Consider the following 20221-nt stretch of genomic DNA (forward strand, 5'->3'; position numbering starts at 1 on the left):
TTTCTGCTAGTCACAAGGAGCATATGTCATGATGAAAGATTTCAAGGCTTTTCTAGATATGAGGAGATATAAGAACTGAGCTCATAAAATTGGTTCCTGAAAACATCCAACTATCTTAAGTCTATTCTGCCAGTTTTTCCCAGAGCACAGGGTGCCTCATTTCTGCTCTCCACCCTGAACTTCTTTCAGGGAGTGTTGAGAGTCAGCATATACAGCAGCACATGATTTAAATCTTCTAGAGGAGATGGCAAGTGCCAGTTTGTAGTTGACACCTCTCAGGTTACTTCCTCCAGTAGAGAGACAATAGCCTGTGGAACCTTTGCAGTGTGATGCTTTGAGGAAGTCAGACCATGGGTAATGATCAGCTCAGAATCATCCAACTTGTTTTGATTGTCAAAATCCAGAAATAGCAACATGACCCGATAATAAAACAGTAGTTAATAAGAGTTAACATAAAAATGTAAAAACAGTTTGTGAACTGGGAGGTTTCAGCTCCAAAGCTGGTATGAAGCTCAGAGGTGTGAAGTTGTAGGGTGGCTTATCAAGAGACCTTGAGAGTGGGATGGTGCCTGAGCCAGCAGTCACCTAAAGGGCTCCCTCCTAAGGGGCAGAGCCAGGCTGAGATCCAGGTCTGGAGTTTTCAAGTTGAAGAGGTTCAGGTCTGCCTAGCATCCTTTCTTCTAAATTGGCTCTGAAGATGCCAAAATTCCCCAGAAAATAACAAGGATTTGGTTACATTTTATAGGTTGTTAGTGAATGTGGAAGGCAGAGTAATGGGCCCCCTCCTTCCACCAAAGATGTCCATATCCTAATGCCTATAACCTATGAATATATTATGTTACATGGCAGAAAGGACTATGCATCTGAAATACATGAGGGACCTTGAGGTGCAAGGTATATTAGACTATCCAGGTGGACCCCAGGAAATCACAAGGCTTCTTCGTATAAGATAGAGGCAGGAAGGCTGGATAAGATGTGAGGGTGGAAACAGGTGGGAGAGGTACAGTCCACAGGCCAAGGGATGAAGTTTCCTTTTAGAAGCCTGGAAAGGCTGGGAACAGATTCTCTGCTGGATCCTCCTGAAGGAAGGAAGACCTGCAGACCTATTTGAAACCTCTGACCTTGAGATAAAAATTTGTGTTGTTTTCAGCCAAATTTGGCATAATCTGTCAAAGCAGCAATAAGAAATGAATACAATAAGCCAGGTTTTTTTTTAGATTGGCTTTTTATACAAAATCACATTTCAATTGGCCAGATTGTGTTGTTTTCAAGGTGTTTTTTTTTTTTTTTTTTTTTACTGCTGATGAACATTTAGAATAGTATGTGAAACACTAGGGTATCCATCCATCTTTCTCTTTATATATAGGCAATTTGACCCAAAACACTGAGGGCTTTTTAAATTCAGTAAATAAAGTAAAAAGATCTTACAGTTCAAAGGGAAAATGCTAATTATATTTTGAAACAAGTTATTGTTAGCTGTTTAAATAACAGGAGTCCTACTGTGTGCTCCATAGCAGGTTTTCAAATGCCCTTTTGTCCTTGGCTCAGTGGAAGCATGGACCTAGGGCAGCCAGTTTCTCAGAACAGAGATTGTCTGTGAAGGAACACAAGGAAAAAGTTGAATTTCTTAGAGTTTTCCAAGTGCTGGGGCGACTTAAGAGATGCATATTGGGCTTTAAGTAAATGTTGTTGTTCAGTCACTAATTGTATCTTACTCTTTGCGACCCCATGGACTGGGTCAGGCTCCCCTGTCCTTTGCAGTCTCCCAGAGTTTGTTCAAATTCATGTTCATTGAGTCGGTAATACTATTTAACCATCTCATCGTCTGCCTCCCCCATTCTCCTTTTGCCTTTAACCTTTCCCAGCATCAGGGTCTTTTCCAAAGAATCAGCTCCTCATATCAAGTGGCCAAAGTGTTGGAGCTACAGCTACAGCATCAGTCCTTCCAATGAATAATCAGGGTTGATTTCTGTTAAGATTGATTGGCTTGATCTCCTTTCAGTCCAAGAGAATCTCAAGAGTCTTCTCTAGCATCATAATTCAAAAACATCAATTTTTCAGCACTCAGCCTTCCTTATAGTCCAACTCTCACATCCATACATGACTACTGGAAAAACCATAGCTTTGACTATACAGACCTTTGTCGGCAAAGTGATGTCTTTTCTTTTTCAGTATACTGTCTAGGTTTGTCATAACTTTCCTTCCAAGGAGCAAATGTCTTTTAATTTCATGGCTGCAGTTACCATCCAAAGTTATTTTGGAGACCAAGAAAATAAAATCTGTCACTGCTTCCACTTTTTCCCCTTCTGTTAGCCAGGAAGTTATGGGACCAGATGCCTTGATCTTAGTTTTTTAAACGTTGAGTTTTAAACCAGCTTTCTCACTTTCGTCATTCACCATCATCAAGAACTCTTTAGTTACTTTTCACTTTCTACCACTAGAGTGGTATCATCTGCTTATCTGAGGTTGTTGATATTTCTCCTGTAAATCTTGATTACAGCTTGTGATTCATTCAGCCTGACATTTCACATGATGAACTCTGCATATAATTTAAATGAGCAGGATGACAATATACACCCTTGTCAAACTCCCTTCCCAATTCTGAAGCAGCCTGTTGTTCCATGTTCAGCTCTACCTGTTGCTTCTTGACCTACATATAGGTTTCTCAGAAGACAGGTAAGGTGATATGGTACCCCCATCTCTTTAACAATTTTCCAGTTTGTTGTGATCCATACACCAAAGGCTTTAGTATAGTCAATGAAGCACAAGTAGATGTTTTTCTGGAAATCCCTTGTTTTTTTTCTATGATCCAACAAATATTGGTAATTTGATCTCTGGTTCTGCTGGGTTTTCTAAACCCAGCTTCTACGTCTGGAAGTTCTCTGTTCACGTACTACTGAAGCCTAGTTGAAGGATTTTGATCAGAACCCTACTAGCATGTGAAATGAACATAATTGTACAATAGTTTGAACATTCCTTGGATTGGAATGAAAACTGACCTTTCCCAGTCTTATGGCCACTGCTGAGTTTTCCAAATTTGCTGATATATTGATTGCATCATTTTAATAGCATCATTTTTTTTTTTATAGCCTGTGGTGAACAATGTTGGGTTTGTGATCTCCAAAGAAAAAGATTTAGCTTCAGGATCAAGGACCACGTTTGATCACTCAGAGCTTTTATGTGGCAGAAGTTTTATTACAGTGAAAAAGGACAGAGAAATCTTCTGACACAGACATCAGAAGGGGGCATAGAGTGCATAGAGTCTCATCAAGGCCTTATATACTTTTTACCAGACCCACTCCCACAACATTTGTCTTAATGTAAGAGGATTAATCAGAAGGTTCTTGTTAAGAAGGAGAAACATGTCCTTGGGTAAGGTAGTTATTATATAATCGTTAGTACAGAGTTTAAGGAAAAACATACCCTTGAGCAAGATGAGTTGCTTTGTTGTGTAATCATTAGCTCTGGGATTAAAGAAAGTTAGTCTTAAAAACCGTTGTCATAACAATTCAAAGTTTAAGAAAAATCGTCTTATGTGAGGAAGACAAAGCGATGTAGAAAAGAAAAATTTGTCCTTTTCTCCTCCTTGAGAACCCCAGACTCCTTTCTCCTCCTCAAGGGCCCTGAACCCCTTCCTCCTTGAGGGCCCGGACTCATCAATTTACCTAAGAATTAATTTTCTCATTTGAAATAACTCAGCTGGAATTCCATCACCACAACCAACCACCTTTGTTCATAGCAATGCTTTGTAAGTGCCACTTGACATCACAATCCACTGTCTGACTCTAGGTGAGTGATCACATCAGGTGGTTATCCAGATCATTATGACCTTTACTCTATACTTCTTTTGTGTATTCTTGCTACTTCTTCTTAATCTCTTCTGCTTCTGTTAGGTCCATACTCTCTGTCCTTCATCATACCCATCCTTGGATGAAATGTTCCTCGAAATCTCCAGTTTTCTTGAAGAGATCTCTAGTCTTTCCCTTTATGTTGTTTTCCTCTATTTCTTTGCATTGTTCATTGAAGAAGGCCTTCTTTACTCTCCTTGCTATTCTCTAGAACTCTGAATTCAGTTGGGTATATCTTTCCCTTTTCCCCATGCCTTTCACTTGTCTTCTTTCCTCAGCTATTTGTAAAGCCTCCTCAGATAACTATTTTGATTCTTGCTTCTTTTGCTTTGAGATGGTTCTAGTCACCACCTCCTATACAGTATTACAAACCTCTGTCCATAGTTCTTCAGGCATTCTGTCTACCAGTTCTAATCCCTTGAATCTATTCATTACCTACATTGTATAATCATAAGAGATTTGATTTAGGTCATACCTGAGTGGCCTATTGGTTTTCCCTACTTTCTTCCATTTAAGCCTGAGTTTTACAATAAGGAGCTCATGGCTTAGATCATGAGCTGACTTTTTTTGCTGACTATAGACAGCTTCTACATCTTCATCTGCAAAGAATATAATCAATCTGATTTTGGTATTGACCATTTGGGTACGTGCATGTGTATAATCATCTCTTGCATTGTTGGGAAACACTGTTTGCTATGACCAGTGTGTTCTCTTTATAAAACTGTTAGCCTTTGCCCTGCTTCGTTTTTACTCCAAGCCCAAACCTGCCTGTTACTCCAGGTATCTCTTGACTTTCTACTTTTCATTCCAATCCCCTGTGATGAAAAGGGCATCTTTTTTGGTGCTATTTCTAGAAGATCTTCTAAGTCTTCATAGAATGAGTCAACTTCAGTTTCTTCAGTATAAGTAGTTGGGGCATAGACTTGGACTACTGTGATGTTGAGTGGTTTGCCTTGGAAACAAACTGAGATCATTCTGTCGTTTTTGAGATTGCACCCAAGTGCTGCGTTTTAGACTCTTGTTAACTATGAGGGCTACTCCATTTCTTCTAAGGGGTTTTTGCCTACAGTAGTTAATATAATAGTCATCTGAATTAAATTTGCCCAGTCCCACCCATTTTAGTTTATGGATTCCTAAGATGTTGATGTTCACTTTTGTCTCCTTCTTGACCACTTGTAAATAGGATTAGACATAAAAATATATGCCTTATCTCAGTATAATAACACTTGTAATGCCCAATGCAAAATTTAAAAATGAACACATGGTCTTTTTATTGAGATACAGTTGACATATAACACTGTGTAAGTTTAGGGTGTGCAGCATGCTTATTTCATACATGTATATATTGCAGTACCATTACCACTGTAGCATTAGCCAACACTTCTATCACTTCATGTAATAATTATTTCTTTTGTGTGGTGAAAACAATTAAGATCTAGCCTCTTAGCGACTTTGAAGTTTATAGCCCAGTACTGTTGACTGTAATTACTCTGCTGTGCATTAGGTCCCCAGAATCTCTTCATTTTCTAGTTGTAGGTTTGTACCCTTTAACCACCATCTCCTGAATTCCCTCACTCCCCATCACCTGGTAATCACCATTCTACTCTTATACTATGAGTTGGCTTTTTTAGATTTTGTGATATTATTCAGTATTTGTCTTTCTTTGACTTACTTAGCAAATCAGGCTCAAAGTCCACCTGCACTGCCTCAAGTGGCCAGATTTCCTTCTTCTTAATGGCTGAATTGACATTCTCTTTATCCACTCATCCCTTGGACCAAAGGAAATGAAAACAGGTTACAAAAGCGGTATCTGCACTCCCACATTTATTAAAGCAGTGTTAACAATAGTCAAGGTATGGAAGCCACTTAAATGTCCATCAAATTTTGACATTTAAAACACTGTCTTTCCAGTCTCCTAGATCACTATGTCGACAGGCTGAGAGCTGTTTCCTTTATAGCTCCAAACTATGAGTGACCACTCTGCACACTAGACAGTGTTCTGGAGACCCCAAACACTGGGAGAGGCTGGAAACCTCCTGCTGGCTATCTATAGGGAGGGTTGCCATGTTCCAGCACACAGGTTGGCTGGCACCTAGTCAGAAGAATACCCCTTTCTTTTTAAATTTTCTGAACATCTCAGTCCTCTAGGAGGTTTTGCCTTCCTCATACTTCCCACCTCCCACTCTGCTACCAAATTCCTGGTGCATCTTTACTGTTTCTTCCTTCTCTCTCTTTCTCCCCACTTCCACCTACCCCCTGACACTTCTTTTTTCTCTATTTCAAGATATCCTTGGATATCCTGAATGAAGCAGACAGCTTTCTGCAAAGCCTTGTTTTTTATATTTATTATAGCTGGTAGTTGGCTTCCCTGGTGGCTCAGCAGGTAAAGAACTCACCTGAAATGTAGGAGATGTGGGTTTGATCCCTGGGTCAGGAAGATCCCCTGGAGGAGGGCATGGCAACCTACTGCTGTATTTTTGCTGGGAAAATCCCATGGACAGAGGTTCCTAGTGAGCTATGGTCCATGGGGTCAGAAAGGGTTGGACATGACTAAAGTGACTGAGCACATGTAGTTGGTAGTTACCTTTCTAGCATCTCCTAATGTTCCAAGGCCTTGGGAATACATCTACCTACTGGACATGGAACAACAGACTGGTTCCAAATAGGAAAAGGAGTACATCAAGGCTGTATATTGTCACCCTGCTTATTTAACTTATACGCAGAGAATATCATGAGAAACGCTGGGCTGGAGGAAGCACAAACTGGAATCAAGATCAAGGAGAAATATCAATAACCTCAGATATGCAGATGACACCACCCTGATGGCAGAAGGTGAAGAAGAACTAAAGAGCATCTTCATGAAAGTGAAAGAGGAGAGTGAAAAAGTTGGCTTAAAGCTCAAGATTCAGAAAACTAAGATAATGGCATCTGGTCCCATCACTTCATGGTAAATAGATGGGAAAACAGTGGAAACAGTGGCTGACTTTGTTTTTCTGGGCTCCAAAATCACTGCGGATGATGACTGCAGCCATGAAATTAAAAGATGCTTACTCCTTGGAAGGAAAGTTATGACCTACCTAGACAACATATTAAAAAGCAGAGACATTACTTTGCCAACAATGGTCCGTGTAGTCAAGGCTATGGATTTTCCAGTGGTCATGTATGGATGTGAGAGTTGGACTATAAAGAAAGCTAAGTGCTGAAGAATTGATGCTTTTGAACTGTGGTGTTGGAGAAGATTCTTGAGAGTCCCTTGGACTGCAAGGAGATCCAACCAGTCCATCCTAAAGATTAGTCGTGAATGTTCATTGGAGGGACTGATGCTGAAACTGAAACTCCAATACTTTCAACACCTGATGTGAAGAGCTGACTCATTTGAAAAGACCCTGATGCTGGGAAAGATTGAGGGTAGGAGGAGAAGGGGATGACAGAGGATGAGATGGTTGGATGGCATCACCAACACAATGGACATGGGTTTGGGTGAACTCTGGGAGTTGTGATGGACAGGGAGGCCTGGCATGCTGAGGTTTCATGAGGTCACAAAGAGTCAGACACGACTAAGTGACTGAACTAAACTGAACTGACACCATGAAGACTCCTCTCTTTACTCTCCTGAGTTCTATCTAAGACAGTGTAGTACACTCTCCCCAAGCCTCCAACTCTTCAAAGGCACAAATTCAGACACTCCCCTTTGCCTTCTCGGGCAATTCATCAGCAATCTCTTTCCCTGGACAGTTTGGGAAGTGCACATTCATTCCCTGCCCTGTTTCCATGGTAGTGAGAAAGTGAACAGTGCTCAGTATCTACAGTGAGGACCAGAGAAGGCGGATCATCATTGTGAGTAATGAGCGATGTCTCACGGAGAGTGGGGAACCGGAGGTGGGGAGGCCACTCAAAGATCGCTGGGTCTTTCAGCACAAAAGAAGCCCAAGTCTGGAGATGTGGGCTGGGAAACAATAGCCTCACAGATAGAGGATGACTTTCCCTGTCCTGAGGATCACACTGCAGGTCATGTGTGCCCAGAAAATACCTGAAAGTTGTTCTCCAGGAGAGTTGAACAGGCAGGTAGTTGGGGGGAGGGGGTCCCTGAGATACTTCTGAGTCCACCCTCCCTGTCTGTAGCCTTGCACCTACTTAAGAAGCAGCTTTTCTATATCTAAGACCTAATATAAATGGATAACCATGATCATCACAAAGTAAAAGGAAACCTGAGATGTAAATAGGAAACATCTTGATTAAAAAAAAAAAAAAAATTAGCTAATAGTCCAGAGGAGAAAATTTAGGAAACAGATAACTTCAAACAAAACATTCTGATAAGCATATCTGGAGTGAGATTTTAGGCATGGCAACTGTTAAATACAACAAAACAAGATATCATGATGGGTTAAGAACTGGGGAATAATAATAAAGGTTCTTTATATTAAGGAAATATAAAATTTGGTTTAAAAATGAGAGATAAAGCACAAGAAATATCTTTTTAAAATAAAACTTCTTTGTTTTTCTCCTTATGACTTACTTCATTCTGTATAACAGGCTCTAGGTTCATCCACCTCAGTTCAACTGACTGAAAATTGTTTCTTTATATGGTTGAGTAATATTCCATTGTGTATATCCAGCTTCTTTATCCATTCATCTGCTGATGAACTTCTAAGTTTCTTCCATGTCCTAGCTATCATAAATAGTGCTGCAGCAAACATTCGGGTACATGTATGTTTTTAAATTACGATAAACATGTATGTTTTCTTAGGATATATGCCCAGTAGTGAGGTTGATGGGTCATATTGTAGCTTTATTCCTAGTTTTTTTTAAGGAATCTCCATATTGTTCTACATAGTGGCTGTGTCAATTTACATTTTTATCAACAGTGAGCAAGAAGGTTCCCTTTTCTCCACATCCTCTCCAGCTTTAAAAGTTTGTTGATTTTTTGATGATGGCCATTCTGCCTGATATGAGGTGATACGTCATTGTGGTTTTAATTTGCATTTCTATAATAGAGAGCAATGTTGGGCAACTTTTCAAATGTTCATGGTCCATCTGTATGTGTTCTTTGGAGAAATGTTTGTTTAGGTCTTCTGCCCATTTTTTGATTGTTATTTGTTTTTCTGATATTGAGCTGTAATTGCATGTTAACACATATATATGGAATCTAGAAAAATGGCGCTGGTGAACCTATTTGTAGGGCAGCTGAATCAGCTGTAAGTATACACATATCTCCTCCCTCTTGAGCCTCCCTGTCCCCCTCCCCCATCTCAGCCCTCTTGGTCATCACGGAGCACTAGGCTGAGCTTCCTTTGTTTTATGCAACTTCCTACTATGTATACTTAGAGCTGATTCATGGAGAAGGCAATGGCAACCCACTGCAGTACTCTTGCCTGGATAATCCCATGGGCGGAGGAGCCTGGTAGGCGGCAGTCCATGGGGTCCGCTAAGAGTCGGACACGACTGAGCGACTTCACTTTCACTTTCATGCATTGGAGAAGGAAATGGCAACCCACTCCAGTGTTCTTGCCTGGAGAATCCCAGGGACGGGGGAGCCTGGTGGGCTGCCATCTATGGGGTCGCACAGAGTTGGACACGACTGAAGCGACTCAGCAGCAGCGGTAGCACAGCTGATTCACAGTGTTGTCAGACAAAAAACAGCACAAAACTGTAAAGAAATTATCCTCCAATTAAAAATACAAATTAAAAATGTAGAACATGAAAGGATAGTAAATATGAGTGTAAAGAAAAGAAAGAGTATTTATTTAAAAAAAAAAATCCAGAATCCAGCCTAATAGAAGATTTAGAGAGTGAGTGGAGTTAAGGAAACTATGAAATAAATAACTTAAAAATTCCTTAGTGGAAAATAAGTATTTATTTTGGAAAGGAAATCAAATGCCAAGTACTGTGACTAGAAAAATAAGAGATTTTTCTCTTCAATGCCTATCTGTAAAATTTTGGAATACCAGGAAAAGAGGTCAGCTGTGAATAGAAAGAAAATTATGATGGTTTCAGAATCTCATCAATGACACTGGATGCTGAAACACAAAGAAGCTTTGAGAGGAAGTGTTCAAACTTCTTGCGGAAAATAATTTTGTGTCTTAATTCCCATACCTAGCACTCAAATATATGTGATATGCTATATTAGTTAGCTAGGGCTTCCATAACCAAATAGCACAGATTGCATGGCTCAAGCCACAAAAATTTATCTTCTCACAGTTCTGGAGGCTGGGAGTCTGAGCTCAAAATGTTGGCATGGTTGGTTCCTCATAAAGCCTCTCTTCTTGATGTGCAAACGACTGTGTTCTCACTGTGTCCTACACAGACTTTTCTCTGAGCATACCTCCATGACATCTCTCCCTCTTCTTACAAGGCAAGAGTCTTACTGAATCAGGATCCCAATCTGACCTCATTTAACTTTAATTATACCTCTTTAAAGGCCCTATCTCCAAACAGTCACATTGGAGAAATTTTGGAGAAATATTAGTCCATAACATGTGTGATACTAAAATAAAAACATTAATATATGTCAAGGGCTAAGACAGTTTGCCTCCTTCAAGAAAAAAAGGTATATAAACCAAATGTGAAGAAAGATACTAGATCCAAGAGACAGGGAACCCAATGTAGGAGATAGATGAAGAGAGTTCCAAGGCAATGCTCTGTAACACCAGCTGAAATGGGCTGAATTGGTCGAGGGTCAGGAGGAAGAGCACTGGGACAAAGCAAGTATGCATTGGATGATGTAACATGGGCCAATAACACACGGAGAAAAGAAAGATGCCTGCATGCTCAGTTGCTCAGTCATGCCAGACTCTTTGCAACCGTGTGGACCGTAGGCAGCTCCTCTGTCCATGAGAATCGTCAGGTAAGAATATTGGAGTGGGTTGCCATTTCCTCCTCCAGGAGATCTTCCTGACCCAGGGATCAAACCCACAGCCCCTATATCTCCTGAATTATCAAGCAGATTCTTGACCACTGAGCCACTAGAGAAGCCCAAGAGAAAGACAGTCATGAGGAAAAAAAGTAAGACGTGCATAAATAAAATGGCACAATGCTACTCTACCTATCTCTGTGGTAACAATGATACTTTAAAATTTTCGGCTTCTAGAAACTTTAGACATGAAAACTTTAATTCTGTGTAAAAGAAATTAGAAACAGAGAAATGGGACATAAAGTCAGCTTATTGTGTGACACTGTGAATCAAGATTTATCTCCAGCAGAAGGAAGCAGTTGGAAGCTGACAATTTAAAGTTACAAAGGTAACCAATATGGGAACCAGTCTTAGAGCCATATTGAGAGAGTTGGTTTTCATATCAGTTCAGACAGTCACTCAGTCGTGTCCGACTCTTTGCGACCCCATGAATCGCAGCACGCCAGGCTTCCCTGTCCATCACCAACTCCCAGAGTTCACTCAGACTCATGTCCATCGAGTCAGTGATGCCATCCAGCCATCTCATCCTCTGTCGTCCCCTTCTCCTCCTGCCCCCAATCCCTCCCAGCATCAGAGTCTTTTCCAATGAGTCAACTCTTTGCATGAGGTGGCCAAAGTACTGGAGTTTCAGCTACTGGAGTTTAAAATTGGAAAATTAATATGTGTTCCAGTGGCAAAGCATTATCTAGAGAGCTGACATTAAACATCAGAGTGAGAATTAGTGGAAAGAACTGACTTTCCCCACCACTTGCCTCTGCCCAGGATAGAGGGATTTGGGTTGGTAAGATGGATGAGGAGATGTCACTCTGCATCACATACCCTCCTGGTACTAGTCTATCTTTTCTCATATATGTGTTTAATTACATAAGTATATCAAATACATGTAATTATACATAACATGGTGCTTATCACACTGACATTTAAGTTGACAGAGAATTATAAGTAGAAACTACCTCTTCCTTCCTTTCCCCTTTATATAAACTTTCCCTAGTGCATATTTCTATCTTCAGGGAGTAACTTTCTAACTTGCAAAATTATTGAAAAACTTTTTTCACTTCAAGTCATGCTATTGAATTTCCACATTTCTATCTTTTAAAAAAGCCTCCGTTCTATGAGTTCACTTTTTTCATTCTTCAAATTTATGTATTAAGAATTGAGGCATAACTCTGTAAATACCTCTGAGCAGTCCAGACTATAGAGCGCACATAAGGAAGTGACTACTGGCTAACTTGCTCTCTCCTCTCTTGATCTCACCACATCTCATTCCAGTTACCTCTAACTACCCCCTCCATCTTCTCTTCTTCTTGTAACTCAGTGAACCTCTCTGAGTGTCCCTCAAGGTGGAGAAACTTTTCATCTTTAACCTAGATGTTTTATCATCAGTGCTGTATAGATGGAGAAGTCTAGAGGCTACTGTGAAAATAAAACTGAAAACCAGAAGCAGGAAGCTTAAACCCAAAGCCTGAAAACATTAGAGAACTCTTGAATTCAGGGAACATTAAGCAATAGGAGCTCATCAAAAGCCTTCATACCTACACTGAAACCAAGCTCCACCCAAGGGCCAACAAGTTCCAAAACAAGACATACCACGCAAATTCTCCAGCAACACAGGAACACTCCCCTGAGCCTCAATATACAGGCAGCTCAAAATTATCCCAAAACCTTTGATGTCTCATAACCCATTACGGGTCACTCCACTGCACTCCAGAGAGAAGAAACCCAGCTCCACCCACCAAAACTCCAACACAAGCCTCCCTAACCAGGAAACCTTGACAAGCCACTGATAGAACCCCACCCAAAGTGAGGAAGCTCCATAATAAAGAGAACTCCACAAATTATCAGAATATAAAAAGGCCACCCCAAACGCAGCAATATAACCAAGATGAAGAGACAGAGGAATACTCAGCAGGTAAAGGAACAGGAGAGTTGCCCACCAAATCAAACAAAAGAGGAAGAAGTAGGGAATCTACCGGAGAAGGAATTCCGAATATTGATAGTGAAAATGATCCAAAATCTTGAAATCAGAATGGAAACACAGATAAATAGCCTAGAGACAAGGATTGAGAAGATGCAACAAAGGTTTAACAAGGACCTAGAAGAAATAAAAAAGAGTCAAAATATAATGAATAACACAATAAATGAGATCAGAAACACTCTGGAGGCAACAAATAGTAGAATAACGGAGGCAGAAGATAGGATTAGTGAAATAGAAGAGAGAATGGTAGAAATAAATGAATCAGAGAGGAAACAAGAAAAACGAATTAAAAGAAACGAGGACAATCTCAGAGACCTCCAGGACAATATGAAACGCTCCAACATTCTAATTATAGGAGTCCCAGAAGAAGAAGACAGAAAGAAAGATCATGAGAAAATCCTTGAGGAGATAATAGTTGAAAACTTCCCCAAAATGGGGAAGGAAATAATCACCCAAGTCCAAGAAACACAGAGAGTCCCAAATAGGATAAACCCAAGACGAAACACCCCAAGACACATATTAATCAAATTAACAAAGATCAAACACAAAGAACAAATATTAAAAGCAGCAAGGGAAAAACAACAAATAACACACAAGGGAATTCCCATAAGGATAACAGCTGATCTGTCAATAGAAACTCTTCAGGCCAGGAGGGAATGGCAAGACATACTTAAAGTGATGAAAGACAATAACCTACAGCCCAGATTACTGTACCCAGCAAGGATCTCATTCAAATACGAAGGAGAAATCAAAAGCTTTACAGACAAGCAAAAGCTGAGAGAATTCAGCACCACCAAACCAGCTCTCCAACAAATTCTAAAGGATATCCTCTAGACAGGAAACACGAAAAGGGTGTATAAACCCGAACCCAAAACAATAAAGTAAATGGTAACGGGATCATACTTATCAATAATTACCTTAAACGTAAATGGGTTGAACGCCCCAACCAAAAGACAAAGACTGGCCGAATGGATACAAAAACAAGACCCCTCTATATGCTGCTTACAAGAGACCCACCTCAAAACAAGGGACACATACAGACTGAAAGTGAAGGGCTGGAAAAAGATATACCATGCAAATAGAGACCAAAAGAAAGCAGGAGTGGCAATACTCATATCCGATAAAATAGACTTTAAAACAAAGGCTGTGAAAAGAGACAAAGAAGGCCACTACATAATGATCAAAGGAACAATCCAAGAAGAAGATATAACAATTATAAATATATATGCACCCAATATAGGAGCACCACAATATGTAAGACAAATGCTAACAAGTATGAAAGGGGAAATCAACAATAACACAATAATAGTGGGAGACTTTAATACCCCACTCACACCTATGGACAGATCAACTAAACAAAAAATTAACAAAGAAACGCAAACTTTAAATGATACATTAGATCAGTTAGACCTAATTGATATCTATAGGACATTTCACCCCAAAACAACGAATTTCACCTTTTTTTCAAGTGCTCATGGAACCTTCTCCAGGATAGATCACATCCTGGGCCATAAATCTAAACTTGATAAATTCAAAAAAATCGAAATCATTCCAAGCATCTTTTCTGACCATAATGCATTAAGATTAGATCTCAATTACAGGAGAAAAACTATTAAAAATTCCAACATATGGAGGTTGAACAACACACTTCTGAATAACCAACAGATCACAGAAGAAATCAAAAAAGAAATCAAAATATGCATAGAAACTAATGAAAATGAAAACACAACAACCCAAAACCTGTGGGACACTATAAAAGCAGTGCTAAGAGGAAAGTTCATAGCAATACAGGCATACCTCAAGAAACAAGAAAAAAGTCAAATAAATAACCTAACTCTACAACTAAAGCAACTAGAAAAGGAAGAGTTGGAGAACCCCAGAGTGAGTAGAAGGAAAGAAATCTTAAAAATTAGGGCAGAAATAAATACAAAAGAAACAAAAGAGACCATAGCAAAAATCAACAAAGCCAAAAGCTGGTTCTTTGAAAGGATAAATAAAATTGACAAACCATTAGCCAGACTCATCAAGAAGCAAAGAGAGAAAAATCAAATCAATAAAATTAGAAATGAAAATGGAGAGATCACAACAGACAACACAGAAATACAAAGGATCATAAGAGACTACTATCAGCAGTTGTATGCCAATAAAATGGACAACGTGGAAGAAATGGACAAATTCTTAGAAAAGTACAATTTTCCAAAACTGAACCAGGAAGAAATAGAAAATCTTAACAGACCCATCACAAGCACAGAAATTGAAACTGTAATCAGAAATCTTCCAGCAAACAAAAGCCCAGGTCCAGACGGCTTCACAGCTGAATTCTACCAAAAATTTAGAGAAGAGCTAACACCTATCCTCCTCAACCTCTTCCAGAAAATTGCAGAGGAAGGTAAACTTCCAAACTCATTCTATGAGGCCACCATCACCCTAATACCAAAACCTGACAAAGATGTCACAAAAAAAGAAAACTACAGGCCAATATCTCTGATGAACATAGATGCAAAAATCCTCAACAAAATTCTAGCAATCAGAATCCAACAACACATTAAAAAGATCATACACCATGACCAAGTGGGCTTTATCCCAGGGATGCAAGGATTCTTCAATATCCGCAAATCAATCAATGTAATTCACCACATTAACAAACTGAAAAATAAAAACCATATGATTATCTCAATAGATGCAGAGAAGGCCTTTGACAAAATTCAACATCCATTTATGATAAAAACTCTCCAGAAAGCAGGAATAGAAGGAACATATCTCAACATAATAAAAGCTATCTATGACAAACCCACAGCAAACATTATCCTCAATGGTGAGAAATTGAAAGCATTTCCCCTAAAGTCAGGAACAAGACAAGGGTGTCCACTTTCACCGCTACTATTCAACATAGTTCTGGAAGTTTTGGCCACAGCAATCAGAGCAGAAAAAGAAATAAAAGGAATCCAAATTGGAAAAGAAGAAGTAAAACTCTCACTGTTTGCAGATGACATGATCCTCTACATGGAAAACCCTAAAGACTCCACCAGAAAATTACTAGAGCTAATCAATGAATATAGTAAAGTTGCAGGATATAAAATCAACACACAGAAATCCCTTGCATTCCTATACACGAATAATGAGAAAGTAGAAAAAGAAATTAAGGAAACAATTCCATTCACCATTGCAACGAAAAGAATAAAATACTTAGGAATATATCTACCTAAAGAAACTAAAGACCTATATATAGAAAACTATAAAACACTGATGAAAGAAATCAAAGAGGACACTAATAGATGGAGAAATATACCATGTTCATGGATTGGAAGAATCAATATAGTGAAAATGAGTATACTACCCAAAGCAATTTACAAATTCAATGCAATTCCTATTAAGCTACCAGGCACATTTTTCACAGAACTAGAACAAATAATTTCAAGATTTGTATGGAAATACAAAAAACCTCGAATAGCCAAAGCAATCTTGAGAAAGAAGAATGGAACTGGAGGAATCAACTTGCCTGACTTCAGGCTCTACTACAAAGCCACAGTCATCAAGACAGTATGGTACTGGCACAAAGACAGACATATAGATCAATGGAACAAAATAGAAAGCCCAGAGATAAATCCACACACATATGGACACCTTATCTTTGACAAAGGAGGCAAGAATATACAATGGAGTAAAGACAATCTCTTTAACAAGTGGTGCTGGGAAAACTGGTCAACCACTTGTAAAAGAATGAAACTAGATCACTTTCTAACACCGCACACAAAAATAAACTCAAAATGGATTAAAGATCTAAATGTAAGATCAGAAACTATAAAACTCCTAGAGGAGAACATAGGCAAAACACTCTCAGACATAAATCACAGCAGGATCCTCTATGATCCACCTCCCAGAATGCTGGAAATAAAAGCAAAAATAAACAAATGGGATCTAATTAAAATTAAAAGCTTCTGCACAACAAAGGAAAATATAAGCAAGGTGAAAAGACAGCCTTCTGAATGGGAGAAAATAATAGCAAATGAAGCAACTGACAAACAACTAATCTCAAAAATATACAAGCAACTTATGCAGCTCAACTCCAGAAAAATAAACGACCCAATCAAAAAATGGGCCAAAGAACTAAATAGACATTTCTCCAAAGAAGACATACGGATGGCTAACAAACACATGAAAAGATGCTCAACATCACTCATTATTAGAGAAATGCAAATCAAAACCACAATGAGGTACCACTTCACACCAGTCAGAATGGCTGCGATCCAAAAATCTGCAAGCAATAAATGCTGGAGAGGGTGTGGAGAAAAGGGAACCCTCCTACACTGTTGGTGGGAATGCAAACTAGTACAGCCACTATGGAGAACAGTGTGGAGATTCCTTAAAAAATTGCAAATAGAACTACCTTATGACCCAGCAATCCCACTTCTGGGCATACACACCGAGGAAACCAGAATTGAAAGAGACACATGTACCCCAATGTTCATCGCAGCACTGTTTATAATAGCCAGGACATGGAAACAACCTAGATGTCCATCAGCAGATGAATGGATAAGAAAGCTGTGGTATATATACACAATGGAGTATTACTCAGCCGTTAAAAAGAATTCATTTGAATCAGTTCTGATGAGATGGATGAAACTGGAGCCGATTATACAGAGTGAAGTAAGCCAGAAAGAAAAACACCAATACAGTATACTAACACATATATATGGAATTTAGGAAGATGGCAATGACGACCCTGTATGCAAGACAGGGAAAGAGACACAGATGTGTATAACGGACTTTTGGACTCAGAGGGAGAGGGAGAGGGTGGGATGATTTGGGAGAATGACATTCTAACATGTATAATATCATGTGAATTGAATCGCCAGTCTATGTCTGACGCAGGATGCAGCATGCTTGGGGCTGGTGCATGGGGATGACCCAGAACAATGTTATGGGGAGGGAGGTGGGAGGGGGGTTCATGTTTGGGAATGCATGTAAGAATTAAAGATTTTAAAATTTAAAAAATAAAAAACTAAAAAAAAAAAAAGAATTGAGGCCAATAATATGATTTATTTCCTTATTTTTCCTTGTAAATCAGTAGATCCCACCTCTACTACCCAACAGCTCTTTATAAAATGTATTTGCTCTTTATTGTCACTTTCTTCTTTCTTTCCAACAGATCTCTGAGCAGAGTCCAACTTGCCTTTCTATTCTGACTATATGACAAATCAGAGCTCATTTTCAAGACTGTCCATTCTCTCTCAAATTCTTTTCTTTCTGAACATATTATATTAGAATAGAAGACAATGATCCATATTTGTACATCTTATTTGGGCAGGAGCAAGAGACCTGAGTGTCTTTTAAGGGAGGGAAAATACACTGTATGCCTTGTGAGAGAACAGAACATCTCGGAGTTTAGAAGGGCACTTTTGTATTTCCTTTCATGAGTTATCATCTGTTTTTCCTTTTGTGATCAAAGCTGGAGGTAGTTGGTGGACTTTACTTTCCAGTCATGCTGGGTACCTTGAACCAGAGTCATCTCCATAATGCTTTCTTGTAGGAATACTATTTTCAAAGTAGGGATGCAAAGAGATATGTTCATCTGTAATGAGTCTTAGTGGTTCTTTTCTAGAGCTCCATATCTCCTATTAGATGGATGATTTCTTTTTGGGATCCAGTTTTACCTTACCAAAGAGGTGACATCTTAATCCCTTCCTCCCTCTGCCCTGTCTTCCACACTGAATAACCACTGGAATTTTGAGGATGTTTGTAAGGGTTTTTTTTTTTTTCTTTTTTATGTTTTTAAGTTTTACTAACATATTTTTCATTCTTAATTATTTGTGGTGAGACAAATATCCTTACCTGATTAAGTACTGCCTTCAACAATTTGAGAACTTTCTAGGGATGCTTATGTAGAACCAAAAGACTTAAATGACTTATCAAGAAGTCATTTAAGCTTTTCTTTTAATTAACAAATAATTTTGAGAAAATAGAGTCCACTGAACTATAGGCTTTTTCTCCCTTCACTATGCCTAGTGCTATTTTCTACCCAAAAGAAACACACGTTTCCTCCACTGATTATTGTATCGGTTTGGACAAGTGAGAGCCATTAGTTTTGAATCACCTGGGCTCTCATTTCCATCACAGCCAAAGATAACTGTTAAATGAATTCCTCTTTAGAAATGGAGTCATCAGAGCCTGCTTGCATCAAACCCAGGGGCCACCACAGATAGCACAGAATGCCAGAATTGCATCCAGATGATAAGAGAACATAAACTTCCCTGAAAGAGTATCTACTTACTACTAGGATTTATAGTGGAGAGATTAGAAATAACTTAAATTCAACAGTGAAATGCACTATCATAGCCACAATTTCTTTTTTAAGAGTTTAGTGATATGTCAATCTCAACCCCAGTGGTCAGTCATCTGTAAACTGTACTGAGTCCCGAGAAAATTCACCTAAAATGTGTGATGCTATTTTGCTTAAGCCACCAGATCCTGATTTCTGTAACCATTCATTCTGTAACAGAAATGATGGTGTGACTGATATTTGGATATTTCCCCATATTAAGAGACTTCAACTTGTCACTTTTTCAAACGAGCAAATGAATCCTATTAATAGCTGCTTTTAGGAGCAGATGGGACTATTTGATGCACAGATGGAAACCAAAATATTTAAAACATTCATTTTCTTTTCATCTATCTGTGGGAATCATTTTTGTTTTAAACTTATCAACCAAAAATTCTGTGCCTAGAATTTATTGTGCCAAGTCAACTGTGTTCAGTATTGATTGTTCAAACAAATATTTGTAAATACTTTTATTTGTTGGGCAATGCCTCTTACTGAGACAATGGGCATTGTCCTCATGTTGAGTAGATGAACATTAAGCTGACCACTACTTTTAAAGCCACAGTGGTAACACATACTAGGAAAGAGAAGCACAGAATTCTGGGAGAATCCATGCCCACATCTCCTGGAGGGTTAAGAAGGGAATCTTGAGGGGCATGATGTTTGAGCTGACACTTGAGAAGTGAGCAAGGCACTATTCTGCAAGGAAGGGGCACAGAAATGAGAAAGTATCCTATTTGGAGGTAATATCAGGGGGAGGACCTAGTGGTGTAGAGAAACAGACACAGTTGCCTCTGGAGGAACTGAGGAAGGCCAGCAAGCTTCAAGCTCTCATGCCTGAGAAACAGCAGGAGAAACTTGCTAGGGATGACTGAGGCCTTCAGGAGTCTCGGGTAGTGTTGGAGGCTCTAGGCAGGGATGTTATGTGAATGGACATGCATTTTAAAGAGCCATTCTGGCCAATATTAGGAGAAAAAATTTCAGAGAGCAAAAGTGAGTACTTCTGTTTCATGTACATGCCCTTTACCAAATACGTGCATTGCAAGTGCTTTTTCCTAGTCTACACTTGTCATTCATTTTCCTAACTGTGTCTTTTGAAGAACAGATATTTTCAATTTGGATGAAATCCAGTTTATCAGTTTTTTTCCCATGGGTCATGCTTTTGTAGT

General features: G+C 39.1%; 1 protein-coding gene across 1 annotated transcript in view; it reads left to right on the plus strand.

The window, feature by feature from the left end:
- Positions 1–20221, plus strand: part of GABRG3 (gamma-aminobutyric acid type A receptor subunit gamma3) — an 827629-nt gene that overhangs the window by 427427 nt on the left and 379981 nt on the right. The window lies entirely within an intron of this gene.

Source organism: Ovis canadensis, chromosome 18 (assembly GCF_042477335.2).
Source record: "Ovis canadensis isolate MfBH-ARS-UI-01 breed Bighorn chromosome 18, ARS-UI_OviCan_v2, whole genome shotgun sequence".
Lineage (NCBI taxonomy): Eukaryota > Metazoa > Chordata > Mammalia > Artiodactyla > Bovidae > Ovis > Ovis canadensis.